Below are 13,604 nucleotides of genomic sequence, written 5' to 3'. Positions count from 1 at the left end.
TATTTCCCACATGCTTGTCCCTCTGCATAAATTAAATATAGCAAATCTTTTCACTAAGAAATACATTTCAGAGCCTGGTTTGCACAGTATTGGTATTAAAAAAAAATGGGGGATAAGAGCTTATCCAGCATGCAGTCACATTTCTATACTATACACCTCTGCAAAGTCTTATAAAATTCTATTACAAGGCTATCAAATTTAATCAGCCAGTCAGTTTTGAGCCAAAGCCTTGCACTCCCTACATCTTAAGCCTGTCATACTAATATGAAACAGGCACTAGCTGTTTCCAGTTTTGAAATCTTATTTTGATCACATAAATAAGTAAAACGAAAGGCTGCCTTAAGCCGGGCTGTTTTTCTTTCTTGTCATTAAAGCAACCATTCCTTCCAGTCTTCCTTTTCTTTATAGTTCTGTGATTACAGCTACACTGAGACTACATGAAGGTGTGGAATAGAGGGATACAGGATTTTGAGGAGCAGTGGAGAAGGCAGGGAGGGGGAGCTGTCTTTTATGCGGAACAGCTGTAATGCATGGAAATCTGCCTCCATGGTGCCACCGGGAGATAGTCAAGGGCATATGGGTAAAGAATTTATGGGCAGAACAACACGGATGTTGTTGTAGTAAGTATCTACTATAGATATGGTGAGAAAGAATTAGATATGATTAGATCAAACAGCTGGAATAAGCCTCACATTCACAGATCCTGGTACTTATGGGGGTCTTTAACCACCCTGACATCTGCTACATGGACAACACAGGTAATTTCAAATTTTGAAGACTTTTAGAGTGTGTTAAAGACAACTTCCTGGCACACGTAACTGAAGAAGTAGCAAAGAAAAGCACTTTGCTGTACCTGATACTTATGAATAAGAAAGAATTATTCAAGTATGTGGAATTCAGGGCAGTCTTGGATGTAGTAACCAGGAGGTGGTTCAGGATTCTAAGATGAGTTAGCTTAACCTCAGTCCTGGGGAATGTGATGGACAAAATCATCTGGAATGTATTTCCAAATACAAAAATGACAAGAAGGGGTGATCAGGTGTAGCCAGCATGGATTTATGAGGAAGAAATCATGCTTGACCAATCTCAGTGAGGTGACTAGTTTGATAGACAAAGCAAGAACAGTTCATGTTATTTACCTTAACTTTAGCAAAGCTTCTGACACACTCTCTCATAACACCCTTGAAAACATTCAAAACCTCCAGAACTCTCAAATGAGGCTGTTGAACTTGTCATTGGAGCTGATGTAGCTGCCGTGCTTGCCAGCTCTCCCACCACCAGCTTCTCCTTTCCCGAGTCCAGATCTTCCTCCTCTGCCTTGCTGGGAAGTGCTGCCTGGGCTCCTGCATCCTCCTGGAGCTCTGTGGATGATTTCTGGGGGATGCTCTCAGCTGTCGCAGGGGTGGGCTCGGCTGCGGAACTCGGCTCCTCCACCGCATGCTCCCGCTGCTCGGCTGCTGCCTCTTTCCTCTCCTCCACCATTTACTCCCGCTGCTCTGCTACTGCTGCTTGGGCCCTGGGGCCGCTCTCCCAGACCGTTTTGGCTGCCGCAGCCACCGCCGGCTTCCGGGGCCACTCCTCCACGGCTTCATGCAGCCTCATGCAGACGGAGGCGAGGACAAGGGCAAGGATGGTGAAGAGCAGCGGGATGGCCTGGTCCGTGGCCACGTCCATCCCACCCTGCCGCCGGAGCCCCCCGGTATTACAAGTCATTGCCGTAAAGTATAGTGAAACGAGAACCTTAGCCCAAGCCCCACACTTGATAAACACTACTACAGCAAATACGTGCTCTAAGTAAGTTACAGCATTCTGAAGCTGTGAAATCAAGAGAAACAACTCTGAGAGCCAATAAATCAGCATTGTGATGAGTGACTATAAATCCAGTCAGATCTGTTGTATCTCAACCCCTAGTGCCCCACGTTGGATGGCAAAAAGGAACTGTCGTTGTTTAAACCAATCCGTGCAGCTTGTGCACTCACTCCCTCCCCATTGCTCCCCTGACTCCCGGAGAGTTGGGCAGGAGAATCCAAAGAATGTAGCCCCCACGGGTTAAGAACAGTTTAATAACTATGGTATAACATTAATCACTACTGCTACTACTACTACTGCTAATAATAATGATAAAGGAAGTAACAAATGAAGAGAATACAACTCCTCACCAGCCACCGATGGATAACTCACCCCACCCTGCCCGACCGAGCACCAACCGATACCTCCTCCATCCCCCCAACTCCTCTAGCCCTTCCAGATAACTCCCGGTTACATCCTGGGTATGATGTGCTATGGTATGGAATACCTCTTTGGCTAGCCTGGGTCAGGTGTCCTGTCTCTGCTTCCTTCTGGCCTCCCCTCCTCCCTGGAAGAGCATGAGGCTCAGAAAGTCCTTGGACAAATTAAACATTTGAGCAGTAACTCAAAACATACTTGCTATCAGCAACCGTTCCCAGCCTAAAAGTCAAAACACAGCACTGCACCAGCTACCAAGGAGAAAAAATGACTGCTACTGCTGAACCCAGGACAAACGGGCAATTACTAGATTAGTAGACAGTATGGTGAATTGAAAACTCACTGAACAACCAGGTCCAGACTGTTGTGATAAGTGGTGAAGGGTTCAGCTGGAGACCAGTCACTGGTGGTATACCTTAGGAGTCAATACTGGTGCCAATACTGTTGAAAGCTTTCATTAATGACCTGTACAATGGGATGGAGTGTACCCTCAGCAGTTTCAGAGAATACAGAACAGAGAGAACTGGCTACTACACCAGGATGTTGTCCTGACATGTAGAGCAGCAGCCTGTTTGACAGGTTGAAGAAACAGACAGAGATGAATGTCCTAACGTTCAGCAAGAGGAAATTCTATGTCCTGCACATGGGAAATAATAACCTCAGTCCCAGTGTACACTGAATAGAGTAACAGATATTCTGTGACAGTTGCTTTTAGATGAAAATAGTAAAACATTCACCTCTAATTAAAGTGTCTTAGCTGTCTATCTTAGTTGTATTCCTTGGTTCTAAGGTAGCAAAGGTCTTTTGCACACTGTGTGCAACAATGCCACCTAAGTCCTAAACTATGGCAAAGATGTTGCCACGTCCAGAGTTGCTCATGACAGACTTAACAGCTCTGCTAGGCAAGAATGTCAGATCATCACAATGGACAATGCAAACTATGTAACATGTGGATATGACTTCATTTCATTTAGATAACAGTTTTACTCAACACAATATATTGCAATATATTTTTTAACACAATGGCAAGCAAGATTTTACTTGATAACAGTTTTCTGCACACTTGGTCAGAATAAGAAGAAAAGGAACCAGCTGTACAGTTCCACACAGGTGAAGGAACTTGTGGACTTCCTTTTTTCCTCCATTCCCTATCCTCTAAGGCTGTTACTTAGATACCTTTTCTACATGCTGTATTAGCAAAAAGGTATCAGAAGTTAGTGACAATGAGAGATGACAATAACATTTATTAAACTTGGAGGCAGGCAACAGAGCTGAGCTCAAATGTGCAGCCAGTGGTTTTGGAAGCAGTTATCATTCTAAAAATTTATTTGATTGAACATCATCAAATTACATCCAGTGCATTCCTGTGTAGTTAGTTAATTATTATTTATTTTATTATTATATTTAATATATAATATATATATATTATTTATTATATTATTAATTAATTAATGCTTAGTTAATTATTAAAGAAAGTTCATACAAAAGTCAGGCCACTAAAAGGAGAAAGGTCTGAAAAAGACTATTAGTTCCAGCAGCTGTGCAAGACAAGCAGCTATCCTTTTTCCTTTCACTTTAGAAATTTGAAATAATGAGCTACTCAAGGATGCAGAGAGGGAAGAAATGAGCTAAGAGAAAAAGAAGGAAGAAAAAAAATCAGTCTACTAGAATAGTGAAATTGGAAAGCTTGTATTATTGTCTGCTAAGCACTGAAACCTAGGAAACCTAGCAAATAAACTTATACAACAGCTGTTCTTAATCTTAGCATTTCTGCTGGTATCCAGGCTAAATTTAAAACTGAATGTTATCACACACCAAAACATCTCAACCCATACTGAAAAAATATGTAAATCTGAAGTTGATTCCTCATATCATGAAATAATGTGTGCTCTGGAGGCAGAGAAGATGAAATTGAAACTCTGCATTTTGAAAATGAATCTTAAATCTAACCTGAATATTATGTGACTAAACAACAAAGAGGATTTATTCTTTAATCTGTCAATTCCTTTGGTCCTATTTTTTTAGCCAAGTAAAAGTGTTCCCAGAGTACCTATTTTAAACCAAGTTTCTATTTTTTACTTAAATCCTTTTGGATACCTGTGCTCCTAAAGTCATACAGTACTAGTTACCACAGCTCTAGGGAAACAAACATCTGATAACATCTCTTCAGTCAGTAACGGTTTGGGAAAAGGAATTTTCATACCCAAGCAAGCTGTGGTAATCACATATTTATGCTACCATTACTTGATATTCCAAGTCTTATTTCTGCCTCCAGGAGATATTTCTTAGAGATATGTGGGACTGAAGAACTTCTATTGTTGTAAAAAAAATAAATCTTTTTTTTTAACATCTTAAGAAATAATTATTGATTACTTAATGCTAATTTTTATCTCCTGCAGCATGCTCACTGCTTAACTGGATGCAGTAAGAACACAGCCTGTTCCAATGCCTGATCACTCTCTCTGTGAAGAATTTTTTCCTAATATCCAGTTTAAACCTTCCTGGTGCAGCTTAAGGCCCTTTTTGTCCTATCACTTGTTACTTGGGAGACTGACCCTCACCTCACTACATCCCCCTTTCAGGAAGTCATAAAGAGGGATAAGGTCCATCTGGAGCTTTGTCTTCTCCAGAGTAAACACTCCCAGTTCCCTCAGCCATACCCATCACAATTGTGCTCCAGATCTTTCACCAGATCCATTGCATTTTGCTGGACCCACTCCAGCACTTCAATGTTTTTCCTGTAGTGAGGTGCCCAGAGCTGAATACAGGATTCGAGGTGCAGCCTCGCCAGTGCTGAACACAGGGGGATCATCACTGCCCTGGCCCTGCTGGCTATGCTATTGGTGATACAGTGCAGTGTTGTGTATTTGCTTTAGTCTGAGAACAGTGCTGATAACCCACCAATGTTTTAGCTGCCGCTAAGTAGTACTTACTTACCCTGATCAAGGACTTTTCAGACTTTCATACTCTGTCAGTGAGGAGACAGACAAGAAGCTGGGAGGGAGCATAGACAGGATGCCTGACCTGAACTAGCCAAAGGGATATTCCATACCATACAACATCATGCTTAGTGTATAAACTAGGCGAGTTGGATGGGAGGAGCCAATCACTGCTTAGGGACAGGCTGGATATTGGTCATCATCATTATGATGATGATTATTATTAGTTTGCTATTAACTTTATTTCAATTATTATCTCAACACATGAGTTTTGCCTTTTTCATATTCTCTTTCCCATCCACTGGGAGTGAGTGGTGAGCATGAGACAGTGGCTGCATATTACTTAGTTGCTGGCTGGAGTTAAACCATGACTTTGTGAAGATGGCATTGACAGTGTAAATTCAAAATTGTTCTTGGCTCCAAACAGACAAACTGAAATATCAGAGTATGAATTATATCAGTGAGCTTGAAATGTAATTTTTATGGAAAGCACTGTATAGTTACTGTATGAAATGTTTCTGGGTAATTTACAATTTTACAGGGAGTAGTGAGTCGATGATATGGGAGACTGATGTGAGTGTAAATGATGCAAATAGCCACTACTCCAGATATTCAGAATCAATGATGCAACAGTGCACCTAAGTTTTGCTCTAGAAGAAATTCGGGATTTACATTTGCCACCTGCACGCTCAAGATGCACACAATGGATCAAATTCTCTGACATATGGCTGCACCCTGCTTTGAAACCTTTCAGATAGCCTTACCTATTTTAATCCATTGTTAATTCCCCAGAAATATTTCTAAGATATTCTTTTACTTGCTGTTGTTCTCTGTATGTATGACCAAGTCATGTGCCAGAATATCAAATTTCTCTACTAAAAGCAAACAAAGATTAATATGGAGTAATATTAATCTAAGTTTCATTAGCAGTAATTTCAACAGAATTAGTACAGCAATAATGTATCTATAGGATGCCCTCTTTCTCACTTACATTAAGTATGTTCTTGTTCTTTAAATTGAAATAAATGCCTGATCTTGTTATCCAAAAGACCACTATATTCTTCATAATAATATTGTATTTTAAATAATTATGCATTTTGTATTAGCTATGTCTCTTTTGTGTCTGTCAGTATTTTCTTTTTCTCATTTTCCATCTAATTTTTCCTTAAAAAAACCCCCACCAAATAACAACCCACCTCTGTTGAGGATTTTTTAATTTTTTAGAAATATTTGCTTAAAGAAAACTCACTTAAAAATAGTTATTTATTATTCTCATGATCCAGTTCCATATATTTTGATAGCAGATGAAATTACCAATAACTGGATTAAATGGAAGTCATTATATGTGAAATAGGAAAGCTGCTCCATAATGCATAAGAAATAGATAAAATTCAATATATGACAAAGTAATTTCAGAGACAATTGCGGAATCCTGAAAATAAGCTTTACTTAAATATATATAATTATATATTGCCTAATACAAAATCTCTTCTTTCTTTACAGATAATTCTGCAAAAATACTTTGTAAGATTTTCCTTTTCATTAATTTCACTATGAATATTTGATACTTGCCAAACATTAAAAAAAAAAATTCTAGAACTTAACTGCAATCTTCAGTAATTGTGTACAGAATGACTTTTTGTAATACAGAAATGCATTGCACAATTGTTTACTTCAAATATTTCACATTGGCTACTTCTTATGAGGAAAGAGTGAGTTGGGATTTTCCAAGAATCCCACTTTATCTTTCCAAAAGTGAATTGTCCTCTGGTGTGCATTATACAAATAAGTAGGTAATGTAGAAGGGTTGATTTCCAAAGATTTCCATCTTTTCACTTGCCTTTCTTGTACTGCAAGTGATTATATTTGCAAATAATGGTGGATGTTCTCAAGCCCTTTGATGTCTAAATACCAGATTGAGCCCACCAAAGAAGTAATTAGACTCAAAAGTACAATCAAATATGCCTTTAATTAATTACAGATTTAAAAATACAAACAGAAAAGTAGAAATTGAGCTACAATACTATTGAAAATAAGAGAGAAAAAAGGAATCCTTATATAGAAAAGACATATTCAATTCTTTCTGCCTAACCACAATACTTTTATTTAGACACTCAACAGCAAATAACTACAAAGACCTATCCCAAGATTCTTCCAGGAAAATAATAATTCTGCATATTATAATAATAAGGCTTAATCATAGTCTTGGCACTCCCATAGCAATAGCAATGCAAGATTCTAACTAGAAGTGATTGTAATTTTCCCACAGTTCTTAGCAAAGTGGTCAAGATATTTAAACTGTAAGCTTCATGTGATGTTTTTTATTGCACAGTTTTCTGAGATTTTTAGGGAAGTATGGTGTCTGAATCAGAATCCTTGCACCTATAACAGGGCTTATTTCCATAGGTTTAGCCCTTGATCTCCAAAGGTTTCTTATTTATATCAGCTATTTTATTCTTAGAAATGCCTGCTATATGAGCCAACACATTAATTTGCCTGCCAATGTTTCTGATGTTTCTTTGTCTGTAATCACTTTGCAATAAAATGTTGCAGTTTCTAATTTCTGTAGATTAATTTCTCAGGCTGTTCTATTACTGAATGATCATGGACTTGTCACATGAGCAGACACTATTAACTTCTTTGAATATTATGTTTTAAGGAAGTTATTATAAATTTATTGCTGTTTTATAGCATCCTGGTTACCATATTTGCTTCCTAGCAACAGAATAATATTTCCTAGTAAAGTGAAATCTTCACAGGTAGTGTCAACAGATGACAGAAAGCTGATCTGAAGAAAGATTTAAGATAGTATCAAGCAGACTGAAAGACTTAGAAGTGGCAGTCACATCGACTTCCAATTGCCCATTTTTTTAAACACCTTCCTCTTACTCTTTTACTTGCCCATGATTTTCCTTTGGCTCAAGACTTATTTCACTGATTTTCCTCTGATCGTTTGCTGAGATTGCTGTCCTGCTACACCCACCACTTCCTCTAGCACTTTAAAAGTCTGATGTGAAAACAGAAAGGATTTTTTCAACAAGAATATATTTTTCCATTAAACAGCAATGAAATGTTAACTGTAACTTTTGGTGGCAATATGTTTTGACAAAGATATCACAGGAATACTTTACAGTTCTGGAGTAAAATCTTAGAGTAGAAACAAAGGAAACAAGACTCATTACTCTATAAGAGCATCTTAATGATCAGTGCTAGCATGAATGCATTCATGTGGGTGTGGATATTAGCCTTCCTCCCTGTTTACCACTGGCAGCTCACATCAGCCCACTGTTTGCCTCTGGCATACTGGTTGTGGAGCAGGAAAGAAGCCTGTGGCTGCAGTGCTGTGTTCCTACTCCTCTTGGTTTACACAGCTGGGGAAATGCAGGCAATTTACTCTTCACATCTTGGGACTGGTTCAGGAGCACACAGCTGTGCAGGCCCTCACACTGCAGGTGTGTACAGCTCTGGTGGAAACAGTCCTGTTGGAGGGGCTTTGAACTTGTGTCTGTTGTATGCCAGAAAAATGGGTTAACCACAGAGCTGTTGACTGAGAAGAATGGAAGGAGGAGAGGAGTAGGCAGTCTCATTTGCTTGTTTGTGTTTTGGATGTGTAAAGCCAGAATTTTCTGCAATAAATGAAGGATGAAGTTTGTTTTAGGGTTTTGGTGGTTTTTTTTGTTTTGTTTTGCTTTGGTTTTTTTTTTTTTTGGTTGGTTGGTTGATTGATTTGGTTTGGGTTTAGTCTGGTTTGTTTTTTTTTTTTGTTGGGTTTTGGTTTTCTTTTTTTTTTTTTAATTTTTTATTCCATGATGTAAAATTCCAGTTATCTAGCCAGCTGTAATTCATGAGACATACTGACAGCCAGTAATTCCCAGACTTTCAAATCCAAAAAATAACACCTCATGCAGTATAATCTACTGAAAACATATCCCTGAATTTATGAAGCATTTACACACTGCCATATTCTCACACTGAACAAGGAACTGCTGTACTGGATTTGGATGATAGATACCATATGTAGAGATCTGTCTACAGCCATCTTAACTTCCTAAAACTATTCTGTCTTACCTACTTGTTCTCTATAGTGAGTTGCAGCTGTTGGATCCAATTGGCAAATGGCTTTCTATTCACCAGCCAATGGCTACAGTCAATTAGGAGATTGTCCTATTACCTGCAATTGCAATTTGTGAGACATATAGGCTTTAGTCCAAAAGCAGAAATCAGAAGTACACTTTCCATTGAATTCAACAGGCTTTAGCAGAGCATTCATTGTTGACAGAGGATCTGGCACTACATATTCAAATGGAAATGGAAAATGCAACATGGTCTGGTTAGAAATATATGAATAACCTGTGGAAAACGCAAAATTCTCCAACTAACTGTGCCAATAAGCCAGATGCTGAAGTTGGAATAAACTTAATTATTACTAACCAAAAGAAGAAAGGAAGTGAGAGTAATGTCACTGATCCAACAAGTCACTTTAAAAATTTAACACAAGTTTCTATTCAAGTTTTTCCTAGATGTTTTTATAAATAATCAGTTTTATCATTTATATACTGTGAAAATTTTTCCCCTTCCTGCTCTCTTCACCTGACATAATACTTTAAGGTTGTGTCTATAGAAGACAAAAACTTTTCACTTAGAAAACTGCTGAAACAGGAAGGCTTTGGGCTTCAAGGGCACATTGATGCAGAAGTCTTGTTCAGTACTGATGCTAAGATAAAGTTATTTATGAGATCACCCACCTTAGTACAGTGTTTATCCTCTCAATAAAGAACATGAATAATTTACTTATATCTGAAGTAGCTGATAACCCATAACTACAAATGTAAGTGGAAATATGTCTCTGATAATATCTGTTGCTGAGCATTGCCTCCACTTATTCTAAAACTGTGGTACTAAAAAAAAAAATGCTAGAGATGTCTTTTAATTGAAAGACCCAACACCTCAACAAAATATCTTTCTTTTTTTTTTCAGAATTAACTGGTAAAAGCATCCTTCCTAACACACTGAGTGCATGTATGCTCTCCATTTACTATGGAGAGTATAAAGCTAATCTGGTACAATTCAGAACAGTATAGAGATACAAGCTCTAGTAACCCAGGATGATATTCTTGTAATTCAAATTAATTGTGGTGCTTTATAGTTTGTTGCAACATTAATTGTAGGTCCTAACAGCACCCTGTGTAAAGCAGTTTTATCTACTGGGCCTCCAAAAAAGGGCTAAAGAGGTGTCCACTCTCCCATTACTCTAATATGGTACATCAAAATCCTATGCTGTAAAAGTGAAGAGGATATGGATTTTGGAGTGAAAGCTGATACCAGATGGGGAAAAAGAAGAAAACATAGCAACAAGTGCAGCAGAAGCAAGAACTAACCATCCTTAAGAACATCTATTTTTTTTTCTTCTCATTTTCAGTATGACAGTATTTTATTTGCCAGTCTTTCTGAGCCTGTGTGAAGGAATAGAACCAAAATATTTTCTTTTTTCAAATGTATCTTTATGCATGGATTTTTTCATTAAAAGTATTACTTGGTGTCACTGACGTAATGGTTATCATTAGGAATATGTTCCAGAGTTCAAGGATTCCAGGTTGAGAGAGAGACGAGACACAATGGATAAAACCCAACTAGTTTATTACTGTAGGAAATGCTAGGGCGTAAGAGCTGACAAACGGGAAAAGAAGCAGTGATGGATATTTTTGGTGAGTGTCTATCTTATCAACCCCAAAGAGCATGTAAAGACAATTAGGAAACCAGCTCCAAGAGACATCATGGCTGTGTGAGGTGGCAGGCACAACTTTAGCAGGCGTACCTGTGGAGACAATGTTGACCTGAGGGGCATGAGGGTCTGCCTCCCCGCAATGCATGAGGCTAGCACTTTTATGCTACTGAAAGGGCACACTCATTCTGACATAGGTTGCCAGCCTACATTGGAAGGAGTGGCCAGTTATGTTTATTTGCTATGACTGTGCACTTAGTGCAAAAGGGTCGCTGTTCAGGGATTTCCAAAGAGGACTGCAGGACTTTTAGGGGATTTTTAAGGAGGAGCCACCATGGATCATTATCTCATGTGTCTTGCAATTGGTATAAGGCTCCCTTTTGCTAACAATGGTGTTAACTCCCCTATTTTCACGATTATTTTCCCACAACCCATGCCAAACAGTACTGTTCTATTTTTGAGTGTTTTGCCACAGACCATTACCTATTGTCACTGACACAGAATGGAACAGTAATATTAGTAAGACTGTCTATGGTCCTGTTGCACAAGGAAGGTCAATGCTTTTTTATACAAAATAATACTTAAAACTATAAGAAAAATAGACTCTGCAGAGAGCAACCAATTCCCTATTTTTCAGACAAGAAGAAAAAGATAGCTAAGAGAGACAATCAGTATCATATAATCAGATTTTTAAAATGAGTTTCATGCTCAATTTTACTGAGCATGGAGAGCTGTTTTGTGATTGTATCACAAGTGTCTTGAAAAGAACTTTAGAGAGGAATACTTTGGATGTTTGCTTGGATGGAGTGTAAATCCTTCTAGGAAGACATGGGAAAATGCACAGTGCTACTTCTCAGGAAACAGAAAATCAAGGACTGCTTATGTCAGAGAGGGAAAAGAGTCTAAAGTTTTATATTGCATAAATGCGAATATACACTGATTAGGTTATTCAAAGTCTTAAGACTAAAACTAATGAAAAAGAAAAGGGACCAGGGGCACACCAGGTACTAAGAAGGAGAAAAATAACTGTTACTGAAACCAGAACAGTCTCCTAACCCAAGATATGGAAGTATTTTTCCTTTTATGTCCTGTTTTGTTGGTTTAAATGATGAGCTTTATGTAGACCAAGCTAATTTTGTATACAATGATCAAACATATTTGTAAATATATATTTGTCCTGAGAAAGCCTGCTGCAGTATTAACAGCTATATTTTTAGGGACTGAAATACCCAGAGGAATTCTTAAACAGAGCTAAAATCCTGTAAAATGCCCTTTGGCATGCCAACATCAACAGTATGTTACTGGTTTGCAGTAGTGCTGAGCCCAATTCCTGGGCTCAAGCCAAAAGTTCTAGGTGTTTAATACTGTTGAATATTTTCTCCTACATCTTGTGTAACAAGTGAAAAAACTGTATATGCATTTACCTACTCAGAAAAAAATAAACCTCCAAAGAGAAAAAAAAAAAAAAAACAAACACACCAAAACCAAACCATGTTAGAAACAACTGAAAAAAGGAAAACCAAATTACTTGGCAGGAGTGTTATGGGTATTTTCCACACCTGCTCCTTATGCTATAAAAGCAAGCTTGTCGAGTGGACAGTGTTAAAAGGAAAAGGAGGGATAGATGTCCTTGGAGAACTGAGGAATGTCTTCACAACATGCTTTCTGCCATGTGAAATTTGCATGCAACAAGAAAGAACCCAGGGAATTACAGATGAGTCAGACTCACCTCTGTGCCTGGCAAAATCCTGGACCAGATTCTCCTGAAAGGCATGCTAAGGCACATGAAAAACAATAAGGTGCTTGGTGACAGCCAGCATGGCTTTACTAGGGGAAAATCCTGCCTGACCAATTTGGTGGCCTTCCATGATGGGGCTACAGAAATGATGGACAGGGTTAGAGCAGTTGACGTCATCTACCTGGACTTGTGCAAAGCGTTTGACACTGTGCCACATGACATCCTTGTCTCTCAATTGGAGTGTCATCAATTTGATGGATGGACCACTTGGTGGATAAAGAACTGGCTGGATGGCCGCACTCAAAGAGTTGTGGTCAATGGCTCAATGTCCAGTTGGAGACCAGTAACGAGTGGTGTCCCTCAGGGATCAGTGTTGGGATCGCTCTTGTTCAACATCTTTGTCACTGACATGGACAGTGAGTGCGCTCTCAGCAAGTTTGCCGATGACACCAAGCTGTGTGGTTCAGTTGATACGCTAGAGGGAAGGAATGCCATCCAGAGGGACCTTGACACGCTTGTGAGGTGGGCTGATGACAACCTTATGAAGTATAAGCATGTCAAGTACCAGCTCCTACACCTGGTTTGCAGCAATCCCAGGTGCAACTACAGGTTGGGCAGAGAAGAGATTTACAGCAGCCCTGCGTAGAAGGACTTGGGGTGTTGATCAATGAGAAAATGAACATGAGCCAGTTTCAGTGTGCGCTTGCAGCCCAGAAAGCCAACTGTATCCTGGGCTGCATCAAAAGAAGCATGACCAGCAGGTCAAAGGAGGTGATCCTGCCCCTCTGCTCTGCTCTCGTGAGACCTCACTTGGAGTATTGTGTGCAGTTCTGGTGTCCTCAACATAAAAAGGACATGGTACTGTTAGAACAAGTCCAGAGGAGGGCCACGAGGATGATCAGGAGACTGGAGCACCTCCCATATGAAGATAAGCTGAGAAAGTTAGAGCTGTTCAACCTGGAGAATAGAAGGCTGCTTG

The sequence above is a fragment of the Melopsittacus undulatus genome, chromosome 1 (genome assembly GCF_012275295.1).
Source record: "Melopsittacus undulatus isolate bMelUnd1 chromosome 1, bMelUnd1.mat.Z, whole genome shotgun sequence".
Lineage (NCBI taxonomy): Eukaryota > Metazoa > Chordata > Aves > Psittaciformes > Psittaculidae > Melopsittacus > Melopsittacus undulatus.
This window is presented reverse-complemented; position numbering follows the sequence as displayed.